The 12612-nt window shown below is 43.3% G+C and overlaps 1 protein-coding gene across 2 annotated transcripts in view; it reads right to left on the bottom strand.

Moving 5' to 3' along the window:
• tshz3b (teashirt zinc finger homeobox 3b) overlaps window positions 1–12612 on the bottom strand; it is a 41874-nt gene that overhangs the window by 26194 nt on the left and 3068 nt on the right. The gene's annotated exons all lie outside the window — the stretch shown is intronic.

Here is a 12612-nt window from a genome sequence, read left to right as displayed (position 1 = left end):
CACTCTCTTCTGATTGGCCAGCTCTTTAGAGGGCCTTCCGGTTGGCAGTACGCTGCAGGGCTGCCAGAGGAGAGCTGTTCAGAGTTTGGAGAGCCTAAAAGGTTTCTCCTTGTCTCGTGAAAATCTTGTTTTTCATATCGGGAAACTATCGCATGATTTGCAGAACAAGCCCCTTTAGCGCCCTCTGCAGACACATCCTGGGATTACTCCAATAACAGACATGCCTTTTCCCGCCTGATCTGAAACTTTGCCAGAAACGTTCAGTTTGGGCATCCAGCTTTTGTAACACTATATGTACCTTTAGAAATGGGGATCAGCGGGTCAACTTTAAGTTTATCACTGGAGGCTTTGCAGAGCCCCCATGTGGCTCGTCAAAAGTTATTCCTTCAGCTTTGTGCACGCGCACATGTGTGTGTGTGTGTGTGTGTGTGTGTGTGTGTGTGTGTGTGTGTGTGTGTGTGTGTGTGTGTGTGTGTGTGTGTGTGTGTGCAGTCATCCTCCCCCCGACCTGAAAACAGACTCTGATGTTTTAAAATAAGTTTTTCCTTGATCCATACTGACGGTCTGTAAAATAGATTATTACCTGAACTTTGTAATATGTTTAAAAAAATGGCTGAATTAAAGTCAGAACATTATTGTGCATATACTGTAAGTATAAAAAAGTGTGTTGTAACATCTGCCGTCAACTCTCACACAACACACAACCTTTAATCCCTCTCGTCTGCGTTTTTATTTGCTGCTCACCTTTTCTCCTCACTTTCTTGTTTTTCTACTTTTTCCTGCCTTTGTTGAGACCCTGACTGTCCCCCCTCCCTCCCTCCTCCTCCTCCTTCACCTGCCGTGTCCTCACACACAAACACACACACACAAACCCACTTTGTAGCTGTAGCTCAGGTTACAGCTCTGTAGCGATCCAGTCTAAATAATACAGCAGTGATGAATGGCAGGGCCAGATTCATATCCATCAACGGGCTATTTTTTTTTTAAGGAGCATCCATCTTCCATAAGGCCTCCCTTTGAATCAGAGAGAAGTGAAGAGAGAGAGAGACTGTACTGCCCTAGCTCATGGGAGAGACTTGGTTGTGAGTTTATGTGTGTGTGTGTGTGTGTTTGTGTGAGTTAGATAAGACATCGTGACTGATACACGCCTGCGAGCAACCCCCAAGACACATGAGCACGGGAGAGAGACATACACAGATTGTTATTGACACACCAACACCACTGCATGCCTGCACATGCATCAAGGAGATTAATGGAGGTATGATTTACAATCTATACTTATTTATGATGTGAAATGTGAGTAATTGTGTGTAAAATACTATTTAAAGCTGCTTTGTCAATATCAAATGCAGACACAGTTTTTTTTTCACCCCCCCCCGATAACCCAAAGGGGAAATATGGAAAAGAAGTCGGGCCAAAACATTAGTGAAACTAGTCCAAATGATTTCTTCGTCTACGAACTTCTCACACACTCACTCGCTCATTCAGCACCAGTAATCCCCCCGCTTTCTGTCCGCTTCTCTCTCTCCTTCTCACTCTTCATCCCTCACTCTCTCTCCCTCTCTCCCTGGAGAAGTGGACCTCAGAGGCAGCAGAGGAAAAGGAATGCCCTACACACCAAACACACACATATGTGCTCGTCTACACACACACAGAAGCATCACACCGCTACGTGCTCCCACACACACACACACACACACACACACACACACACACACATGTGAGGCCCTGGCAAGGCCCCCGTTTGATAAATGACACACGTCTTTGTGTCAAGAGAGAAGGGTGGGTCTGTGATGTATGGTGCGGACGATGAGAGGGGGGAAATCGACTGTTTGGCAGTGAGACGGGCCGCTCGTCTGCTCGCTGCTCTCCCCCCCCACCCCCCCCCGTCTTGTTTCTGGGAAAAAGCATGCACCGATGTACATTCATCCGCATGCACGCATTCACTTGCAAACACACCGCATCAATGCACGGTCAAATATAGAAGTCACGCATACATGAAACCCACACCAGCCTGCGTGAATGTGATTGGGGGAAAAGAGAAGGTCGCCCTGATTTCCCTTTTTTAGATTCCTTTTTTTTGTTTTGGGGCCTTTCCCACATGTGCCACTTTCTGTCTGTCTGTCTTCAAGCCCTCTGCGATCCTTGGCTGAGTAACAGAGAGACAGAGTTCATCGAGGAAAAGAAGAAAAGCAGAAAGAAGCTGCAGGAATTGAGCAGGGCGAGCAGCGGCGGCGGCGGCGGAGGGGGGGTGGGTGGGGGGGGGGGGCTGCAACAATATCAATCACAGTCCCGTTTGGCAACAGAGATACTAGTATTTCAAATAAAACAGCCGAACCCAGACAAATAGCCTTAACATGGGGCTGTAACCTGAGTGCCCCCCCCCCAGCACCACCCTGAAACTTCTCATAAAGTGGAGGAACAGAGAGCGAAGGCTTCTTGCTTTGTATTTCTTTTTTTTCCCCCCCTCGTCGACTATCTCTCTCCTGCCTCTTTTCTCTCTTTGTCGCTAGCAGGCGAGGTGGCTGACATCTGCAGAGTGCATTTAAAGAGAAAAAAATGTGTCAGAGAAGTGTGATGCACTCTTTTGCACGCATGCACACACACACACACACACACACACACACACACACACACAGAGGCGAGGCGGCCCCCCTTGCTCGGTTTCATTAGCTCACTGGCAGGGTGGCACTTCTCAAGCTCATTACTGAGGAAGGATTTATGGCGCGGCAGCCAGTGGCGGAGAAAAGGCATCTGTCAATAATTGCAGGGAGCAGCAACTCCCATCTCCACCAGCTTTGAAATCTCATTAGGTATGCAGTTATCAGGCATAAAGATCAAAAACATTACTCAGCTCCGACAGAAACCGACCAAGAAACATTAATTAGCAACAGGCCCCTCTCGCAGAATAAAATAAAACAGCCTTCCTCCTCACTCCTCTCATCTCTCTCTCTCTCTCTCTCTCACTTTTTTCTCTCTCCTTTTGCATGGTTCACTGTCTCTCTCTCTCTCTCTCTCTCACCTGGCTCCTTGGTCTTAGCCCTCTTTCACAAACAGACACACACACACACACACACACACACACACACACACACACACACACACACACACACACAAAATAGAGCAAAACACACACAGGCTGAGGTGAATATGCTGATGGTTTTACACGTACATTTCCTACCACGCCCTTGTAGGAACAGATCATATCAAACCAGAATTTCTCTCGTCTCACAGACCCTTCATAAATCACACACACACACACACACACACACACACACACACACACACACACGTGCAGTGAGTTTTGTTGTCCTGTGAGGATTAAGAGTGAGGATAATTCCCACCACCTGGTCCTGTTTAAAAAAAAAACAAGGAGTCGGTACAGGAGGTCCAGAGGTATGTTGGACTGTCTTATGGCAGTGAATGAGTAGTGACCATTCAGCCGTGTGTGTGTGTGTGTGTGTGTGTGTGTGTGTGTGTGTGTGTGTGTGTGTGTGTGTGTGTGTTCGAGGAGAGAAGAGGAAGGCACTGTCAGCTTGAGAAGGATGTCAGCTCGGGCTGGCCCTGATTACCAGGGCTTCAGACAGGTCCTCACTGGCTCCCCTGCCTTTCATCAAAGCCACCGTCACACACACACACACACACACACACACACACACACACACACACACACACACACACACACACATACACACATACACACAAGAGTGATGGCTGCCAGTCGCTTCAGCCAAAGCCTGCGTGGGAAAGGGAAATGAGTGGCTCTGATTGTACGAGCATGCACACAAACTCACACACACACACACACACACACACACACACACACACACACGTTAGAGACATAAAGGCAAACCCCCACTGAGGGTAAGAAGAAACCAAGACCTGGAGCCGAGCCCAGATGACACTCAAAAGATACACGCACACACACACACATACACACAAACTCACACACATACACACATTATCACACACACCTTGTCTTGACACTGTATCACCGTCCTGCTAGCTTGCAGCTCCTTAAACTGCATGATCCTCCCCCTTACACACACACACCCTTACACACACACACACACACCCTTACACACACTAACATTAGCCTCTCTCCTGAGCATGACAGGAAGTATAACAGGCTGTACATGCTATAAAAATAAAGCTAACCACAAACAGAAGCCGCTCCTGTCATGTTGAAAAACCGTTGGCTGACTATTAAAAAAAGTTTCCCTCTCAGAAAGATTGAAACTTGATGTCATTCATAAATCGCAGCCTGTTTCTCATGATGACTGCGTTACTTTATTTTATTTTAAGACATTTCCTCACCCGGGTGGGGGGGCTGCAACACAGACCAACCCAAGAAACGTCTTATTCTAATAATACAGCCGGGCGAGTCTTAAGTCATAACAGTAAATACACATATGTCTGCTTAGTGTGAGTACAGGAAGTGTGTCTGCATGTGTGTGCAAGCCCAGTCGCTCCATTTCCTGTTTGAGCTAATTTCCCAGGATGCTCTTTGATTTAAACCTCAGAGCAAGTGGCTTCTGTTTGTGATGCGACCAATAACCTTATAGGTCCAGAACAAAGTTAGGCTTTGAAACTGTTTGATACCAAGTGTTTTAAAAAGAGACAATCTCTTTTATTTTAATGATCAAAAGTACTGACATTTTAAAAAACGACAGATTTGAACCCAAACGAGAGAAAGTGAGAGAGCACCGTCTCGATGGCACAAACACGAGCAACTCATTTCAGTACAGAAACCTTGCCAATGAAATCAAATGAAAGGTTGAAAGAAATACAAAAAAAATAACCGAATATTAGGAGAGTTGGACTTTCCTTTTTGGTTGCCTTGGTAACAAAACAGGTGTTTGATTTTTACTAGAATCGTGTAAAAAGTCTGTTTTCAGCAGGTTTATTGTTTTGTTTGTCTTGTGGAAAAATAATGCCGCTGTACAATGCTTTGCCTGTATCTTACTTTTTGCGTCTTTAATTGCAATCGACGTTCAGAAAAATGAAAAAGCAAAGCCATTTTTAAGATATTTTAGAAGAGCAGAATAAGGTTTAACATCTAAAATATAATCAATAAATAAAACACAAAAGATGTAATGTCTGTTTCTTCTGCCTCTATCTTGAAATAGAGAGACATATTTCAAACTGTTGATCTGTTTTGTGGAGATACTGTGTCTACAGCGTATTTCATTACATGTGTGTGTGTGCGCTCTCCTGTGCACCCTCTCCTCAACTCTTTTTACACCCATGCACCCCTCCACAGGCACACCACATTCGTCTCTTCTCACAAAACAATCTTTGGGGATGGGAAAAAGGAGAGCAGGGAGGAGGCAGAGTGAGGAGTGAGAGGCAGAGAAATTGGGGGGGTGAAGAAAAAAAAAACGAGGAAAGGATGCAGCCTTGTGAGCCAATTTAAGAAATAACTGCTGATGCATCAGCTATTGACTGTTTGAGCGCTCGTGATAACGCTCAAGGCGAAACTGGGAGCAAAATGACAGCATCAACTGCCTGCAATAAAGTGCAGAGCGCCAGACCAAGGGAGCTCTAATTGACAGCTGTCAACCTAATGGGAGCCATGACGGAAGATTCTTGGAGAGGGAGGGAAAGAAACACTGTTTATAAACCATCAGCCACTTATCCTCAAGGAAGGGAAGGAGGGAGGGAGGGAGGGAGGGAGGAGGAGAAGAGGGGGCTCTGCTCCCCTCCCTCCCTCGCCGTCTTTTTCCTCCCTCTCACTCTGTCTGTCTCTCTCTCTCTCTCTCTATGATTGTCGTTTGTCTACTCGCTTGCTTTTTCATTCGCTCCTACTCTCCCTCTTTTTTCCCGTGCACATAATCTTTTTTACAATCTCATTACCTTTCTGTCTTTCCCTATGATAGAATATTTAACTATGCAACAGTTCTCCCACTTTATATCTTCTCCCTCTCTGCGTCTGCGGGGTTCATTGTGGCAGAGCGTGGTGCATGCAGGAGCACGAGGAGAAAAGCAGAAGAAGGGCCATAACTAATCACAATGTCAGTTAGCTGCCTGGGAAAGACTCACTCCACACAAAGTAATGTAGGGAGCAGGACTGAGACTGGCACGCAGGGACCCCGGGCTCACCGGGTTCTCAGCTCAGCGGACATGCAAAGAGTTAGGAATCGTGGTAGATTTAGTCAGAGGCAGATTTGGGAGTTAAAGCATATTTACTTGAGATACGCAGAGCGAGCAGAGATCTTTTATTCTGAATAAAAACTACAACTGGCTACACTGCAAAAACTACAATATTAGCAAGTGCATTAGTCTAATCACTAGTTGAAAATATCGCATTGCACTTATAACAAGCCACATTTATCTGACAATGTATGACATACCAACGTTTTCTGATTCTTCTTCTCATTTTAAGACACTTCAGTCGAATGTGCTCGCTGCATTGACAGATATTTTTCACTTATTCCAAACAATTCAAACCTTATACTTTTGCTTTTCTATCTTAATAATATGATGTTTTTTCTGTTCAGGTGAATGTGGCTTGTAATAAATGTAATGAAATATTGTTGACCTGAAATTAGACAAATGCTCTGACTAAGATTCAATGTTTTTGCAGTGTGACCTCAACCTTGCCGGGCTGAGTTAGCTAGCTTGTAAAAAGATTACGTCTAACTACGATTATTTCCAAACTTTTGACCCCATATTTAAATCCCATTTGGTCTCGATTGAAGGTTTTTGAGTCTTTCATATAATTACAAAAGTTAATCAAATTTTTTTTGCTATCTTTGCTATCAGCAGAATGATTTTATCCTGCAGCCTCTTGTGGGGGACTTGACACTGGGCTGGTGGTCACTAGCATACAAAAAAAAAATGAATGAAAATATGAACATCTTTTTTATGGTCGTGGTCAAAAGAGTCCGACGAACTTGCACATTATGTTAAAAAAAACTTCAGGTGAATATTTGTAAATCATGATGAGTCGAAAAACAATGTGAGTCTGAGGACGACTGATTTTGCCATTTGATTTCAAAATAAAATAAAATGAAGTCAAATCTACTTCATAATCTGAGACATTGACATAAAATTAATTTCTAAATGTGATTACATCTATCCTCAGTGTGACCCTTTGGTTTGTGCATTTAAGTAAACTAAAGAAAGCAGTAGAAAAATATGTGAATGTCTGAAACATGACAACCTTTCACTAACTGTCTTTACTTCTATTTGAAGAACTATAGTTCATCAAATTGTATTTTTATTACAACCCCTCAACAAAGTCTGGAAATGTTCATGGAAATGTTTTCTTTTAATCTCACTTCAATTTAAAGAAACCTCTCCAACATTTTTATTGTCCTTTGCTCGCATGATCTGTCAGGAGATTTAACGATTTAACGTCTGAGTTTGCATTTAAAAAAAGAAAAAAAAACATTTTAGTTTGAGTCTGGTTTAAAGTTGAAGCCTTGCATTAAAAAATAAAAATAAAAAAAAAACACCTTTCAGATGAGTGAGACTGCAGATGGGGAAACTGTGAAGCGCTGATATTCAAATAAATCCACTTGATTAGAAAATTTGAGTGGACGACTTTCACGTCAGGGACGAGTAACCTCTGAATATCGTCTTTCAATGAATGATTCCTCTCGCATGTCTTACAGGACCTCTTACAAGCTTTTTGATGTTGACAATGGACACACATACAAAACAAGAGATGGCTGTGAGGATTAAAGGAATGTTAGGACAAAGATGACATATTTGTTTTTTTTTCTTGAAAAATTTGAGTTTTCATTTATCTAAGCTGCGGTAAATTCTCTAAACATCGCTCAAAGAAGCATGAAGTTGAAGCAGGTTGAAGGTTAGGTATCCATTAATATTGCTATATATAAAAACACACACTTCACATGTTAATTCTTGACTCCAGCTGCCAGAAATGACACAGTGTTGTTTTTTGTGACTGAATCTAATGGTGGACTGTGTGAAAGGTGCTTTTTTTTCATGAAATCATTAACAGAATCATCAAGCACCTTTATAAACAAGGTTAATTACCTTCATTATATAGACATATTTCATTAGATGGTCCACTGTACGGGACAAAAGGATATGCTTCAAGGTGCCAGTATGTTCTACTGTTTAACAGGATCAGTGCATCTGCTTTCATAGAGGTCGCTTGGCGTTATAAAATGGACTGTAAAAACAAATGCATGAGCTTTAATGTATGCAAAATCCTCTGCTTCTTCAAATGTGTGTGTGTGTGTGTTTCACGATTGTATGTGCGAGTTGAGTGTGTACCCGCTTCCCTGTGAATCTGTGTGTGAGTGAGTATATCTAAGTGGGCCACTGCATCTCGACTTAGATCCACCGCGAGTGCAACGTTAACACACATCAAGCATGATTAATCTCTCGCTCTCATCTACAATCAATCACATGCACACACACTCACAGGCGGAGGCAGAGAAATCACAGAAATCAGCTGCTTTTCCTCCTCGGCTGCCATCTATCTCCCGTCGGACAGAACCAGATCTGTCTTGATGTTAATATTTACATAAATCATGCTTAGCCTCTTTGGACACCATGCTGATGATAGGTGTTTCCACTCTGGGAAAGTGTCATTGAGTAGCTAATAATGACCAGTGTCAACGTCATCAATCTGCAGCGGGGCTCCATAGGACGAAGGCACACACACACACACACACACACACACACACACACACACACACACACACACACACACACACACACACACACACACACTCGTTGCTATGTTAACCCCATGCAGCTGCTTCTTTACAGCTAAACATCCTCCCTTTTTTGAAATGCATAGCTGTGAAACAATAGGTGTGCTGCTGCTCATGTGAGGACATGTAAAAAGTTGGAACTGTGAAAAAAATAAAAAATAATATTCTGCATGTTTGATGTTTGAGCTTCCTCTCGCTTAACAATGATCTGTTTGGTCGGGGGCTCGCTTTGAAGCCTGCGGACAAAAGCCCCCCTGCTCGGCGGAGCTTTGTCCTTTCCTGAAGTTGGGCGCTGCGAAAATAAACACCCTCACTCGGAGAATGATGCGTGTCGCACGTATACATGTGTGCACAAATTAGCCAGAGATTTTTTAGGATGTACACACAAAAGAAACAAATGTGTTTTTTTCCTAACGACTTGGATTAGCTTCATATCCAACTAGCAGCCGGCCTTCTAATTACAAGCAACCCCTTTGTCCAAAGAGTCGGCTATACCTATGTTGGGGCGAAAGGCGAGTCTATGGAGGGATCAGGGGGAGGGGGGGAGCAAATGAGGACAGTGTAAGATCAAGTTGATTACATCCAAACTATGCCGCAGACCTAATTGCCGAGCGTGACAGTGTGCGGAGCTTGTCATCTCCAATCATTAGGCCTGTCAGAGATCCATCAGATGCTCGGCTAATTAGGAAAACGCTAATGAAGCTGGCAAAACAACTCCTCTTTTTTAGACAGCTGAGTGCGCTCCGTCGCCGGGCGGAAGAGCGTGCGTGTTTGTAGGAAAAAGGCAGAGTGTGTGTGGGATCGTTGGAAAAGATGGAGATACCGTCGAAAAAAAACCGAAAGGCTATCTCTGTGTTCCTGTGCAGGAGAGCAGACTTAAAGAGGGTACACACATGTTCTGTTTTCTGTAATGAAAAACACATGACGGGTTCTAAATCAGCAGGTCCAAACGAACCTTTCCATAAACACTCTGACCTTTCACCAGATTTACGGGTTTATGTCATTTGTACAAATCTGATGGTTGAATGAATCACTGAAGCTCCGTATGAGCAACCTGCTGCCTGTAACCACATTGGGTGGGGGGGGGGGGGGGGGGGGCTCATTTTCTGGATGCAGACTATGAAGTGAATCATGGAGATAAAAGAGAGGGAAAGGAGTAAGGAAAGTAAGCTCTGGAAATAAAAAAAAAACAAGGCTGGGCTGAGCGTTCTCTGCATCCCCCCCAAAGTTCCTAATCAAGGCCTATCATTTGCCATCCTCCCATAACTCCCGCCATCACTACGGCACAATCAATTTGTCATCACTCTTTGTGTGTGCCATGCAGTTCCTCTCAGCATTATACGTTGCAGCTGTGAACAAGGGAGGGAGGAAGGGAAGGAGGGTTAAAAAAAAAAAAAGAAAAATCCAAAGCTGCCAATAGCCTAAAATGAAACTCCTCCTTTCGCCCTGCCTCGTGTTTGTTCTCGTTCTCTCATCAGAGGAAAATAAATGCCTCATTTTCTCTCCGGCGCACTCGCTCGCTCATTCCAGCTGAATAAAAGGGCTTTCAGTCAACCCGTCCATCCATCCATCCATCCATCCATCCATCTATCCGTCCGTCCACCCATTCTGTTGCCCCCCCCTCCCCCTCCTCCCCTTGTGTCCATTAGGGCTAAAACATTTTGATCAAGTAAAGCCCTGGGCTGAGAATACATAAGACTCTCTCTCTCTCTCTCTCTCTCTCTGTGTGCCAGCCTCTGATTGACCATTAGGGCCATTGATGAATGTGGCTGTCAGAGGGCAGACAATTAAATCAAATATGAAACAAAGTCTCTCTGACGGCTCCTTCTGATGGAGCAAACCAGTCTTCCGCCTCACGATTAGGCTAATAGTTACATTTTTCAAACCACTCCATGTGAGTGTGTGTGTGCAAGAAAAAAAAAAACTATTGCACATATGTACTATGAAGTCATTGCAGCATGTGCATGCACCACTGCTCATATGTAATTATGTGTGTTAGAAAGTGTGTGTGTGTGTGTGTGTACTGGTAGGCCACTTTTTACCTCCTTTGGAGTTACAGAAAGTTGCAAACGAGGTTGCACTGATTCAAAAACGGCTTACATTAAAATCTAAAGGTCATGCATAATAAAGATAATTAAAATTCACAGCAATAAATATGTATAGAGTTAAAGGTTTCAAAGCCATATTTACTGCGGGGCAAAAGCTACATAATGGATTTAACTTGTCTAGGAAATGTGTAAATGAACACAAATTATTCATCTCCCGTGATCTGATGAGAAGATCTAAATAAAGGGTTTTAACTCCGTCACATCTGAGGTGAGCTGGGAAGAAGAAGGAAGTCTAACGCCACAGACGAGATGCAAAGCTGCAATTAAATGATGGTGCTAATGTCTTGTAGTTTGTGAAGGCCAGACGTGACTTCAACAGGCCTCTTCTCTGCTACAAGAGTGAGCGAGAGACAGGAGGAGGGGAGAAAGGAGGAGGAGGAGGGGAGGAGTGGGGGGGGGGGTGATTTATTGACACTTATCGGGAATGAACAGATCAAAGGCTCGGCCAGATGACAGGTGATCAATCAGGCATCAAATCAAAGATGGCAATTGTCCATTAAAGCTCTCTTCCAGTATACACTCCCTTCCCCGGGCTGTGGAATAATCTTTAGACTAGAGGAGAAAAGTCTTTCCCAGAAACATGAAGAAGAAGAAGAAGAAGAAGAAGAAGAAGAAGAAGAAGAAGAAGAAGAAGGGGAGGAAGAAAACAGATGGACGACCTCGTGCAAAACAAAGAGGGTTGAAGTGCAGTTTGAAAGTCTGAAAGTCTGAAAGGAGCAGACAATCAGGACTAATAACAGATAACAGATCATTAGAAAAGCTTTTTGTGAAAGAGTAAAAAGTAACAAAATCTTTAAAAACTAATTCACGGATAGAACAGGGATGAAATGAGCTCCCGAAAAACACTATAATATGAATAAGAACTATTTACAACTTCCTGTTGAGGATAATTCAGCAACACGATTGTGTACGTGTGTATGGCAGGCGATCAAACACAACCTATTAGTAAAACAGAATAATGCTTTAAATAAATTAAAAGAGGAAAAATACAAACATACTGACTACTTTAGACAAATGTGGCTAAAAAGCATGAACTTCTCGTGCAGCATCGGGCTGTTCTGGAGATAATCTGACGTCCCAAACAGAAATCAGCAAAGCATCAAAGGGCCTCTGTGACAGTCAACTGACCCCAGGGCTCCCAAAAAACCTCCACAGTATAGATCCTTAATTCCACAATCAATATCTACCAGCAGCCGAGGGGGAGGAGGGAGGCGCCGCAAACAAGTGAAAATAGGTAGAGAGGGACCAATGAAAGATCAAGTTCTCTGAGAGGAAATAAAGAAGAGGGGAAAAAGGAGAACGTAAAATGTTCTCACTGAGTTCTAAAAGACATGCAGTGGTACGCAGCGGCTGACCTGTGACCTTTTTGAGAGGCGATAGGGTGATTAGGGCTACTCCAAGTAACCAGTTACATCTAAATATACACAACCCGCTTCTTATAATATTTATGTAAATATGAAATCAAAAAGAAAAAATAATCTGAGCATCATTTCCTTTAACATCAGACATTTTGAAACACGTCTTAAAACACAAAACAAAAATTAAAGCTGTCCAAAGCGTCATTACAAGGTGACAAATGTTTTCCTGTTCGAACCCTCAAAGAGGCTGAATTTGAAGACTCCAGAGAAAAATAAATAAATGCATTTGCACAAGTGGCTGGAAACTGCAAACTTTGGACATGTTTTGTTGAAAAAGCAACTCAAATCAGCAACTCAGACAAACAGGGATTCATGTCCTCCGTTGATGACTGCTCTACTTATTGACTGATGATCACAATAATAGACGGTTGGTTGTGTTTACATGATGTT

The sequence above is a fragment of the Labrus bergylta genome, chromosome 3 (genome assembly GCF_963930695.1).
Source record: "Labrus bergylta chromosome 3, fLabBer1.1, whole genome shotgun sequence".
NCBI classification, from domain to species: domain Eukaryota; kingdom Metazoa; phylum Chordata; class Actinopteri; order Labriformes; family Labridae; genus Labrus; species Labrus bergylta.
The sequence above is the reverse complement of the archived record's forward strand: the minus strand, read 5'-3'. Positions and strand labels throughout refer to the sequence as shown.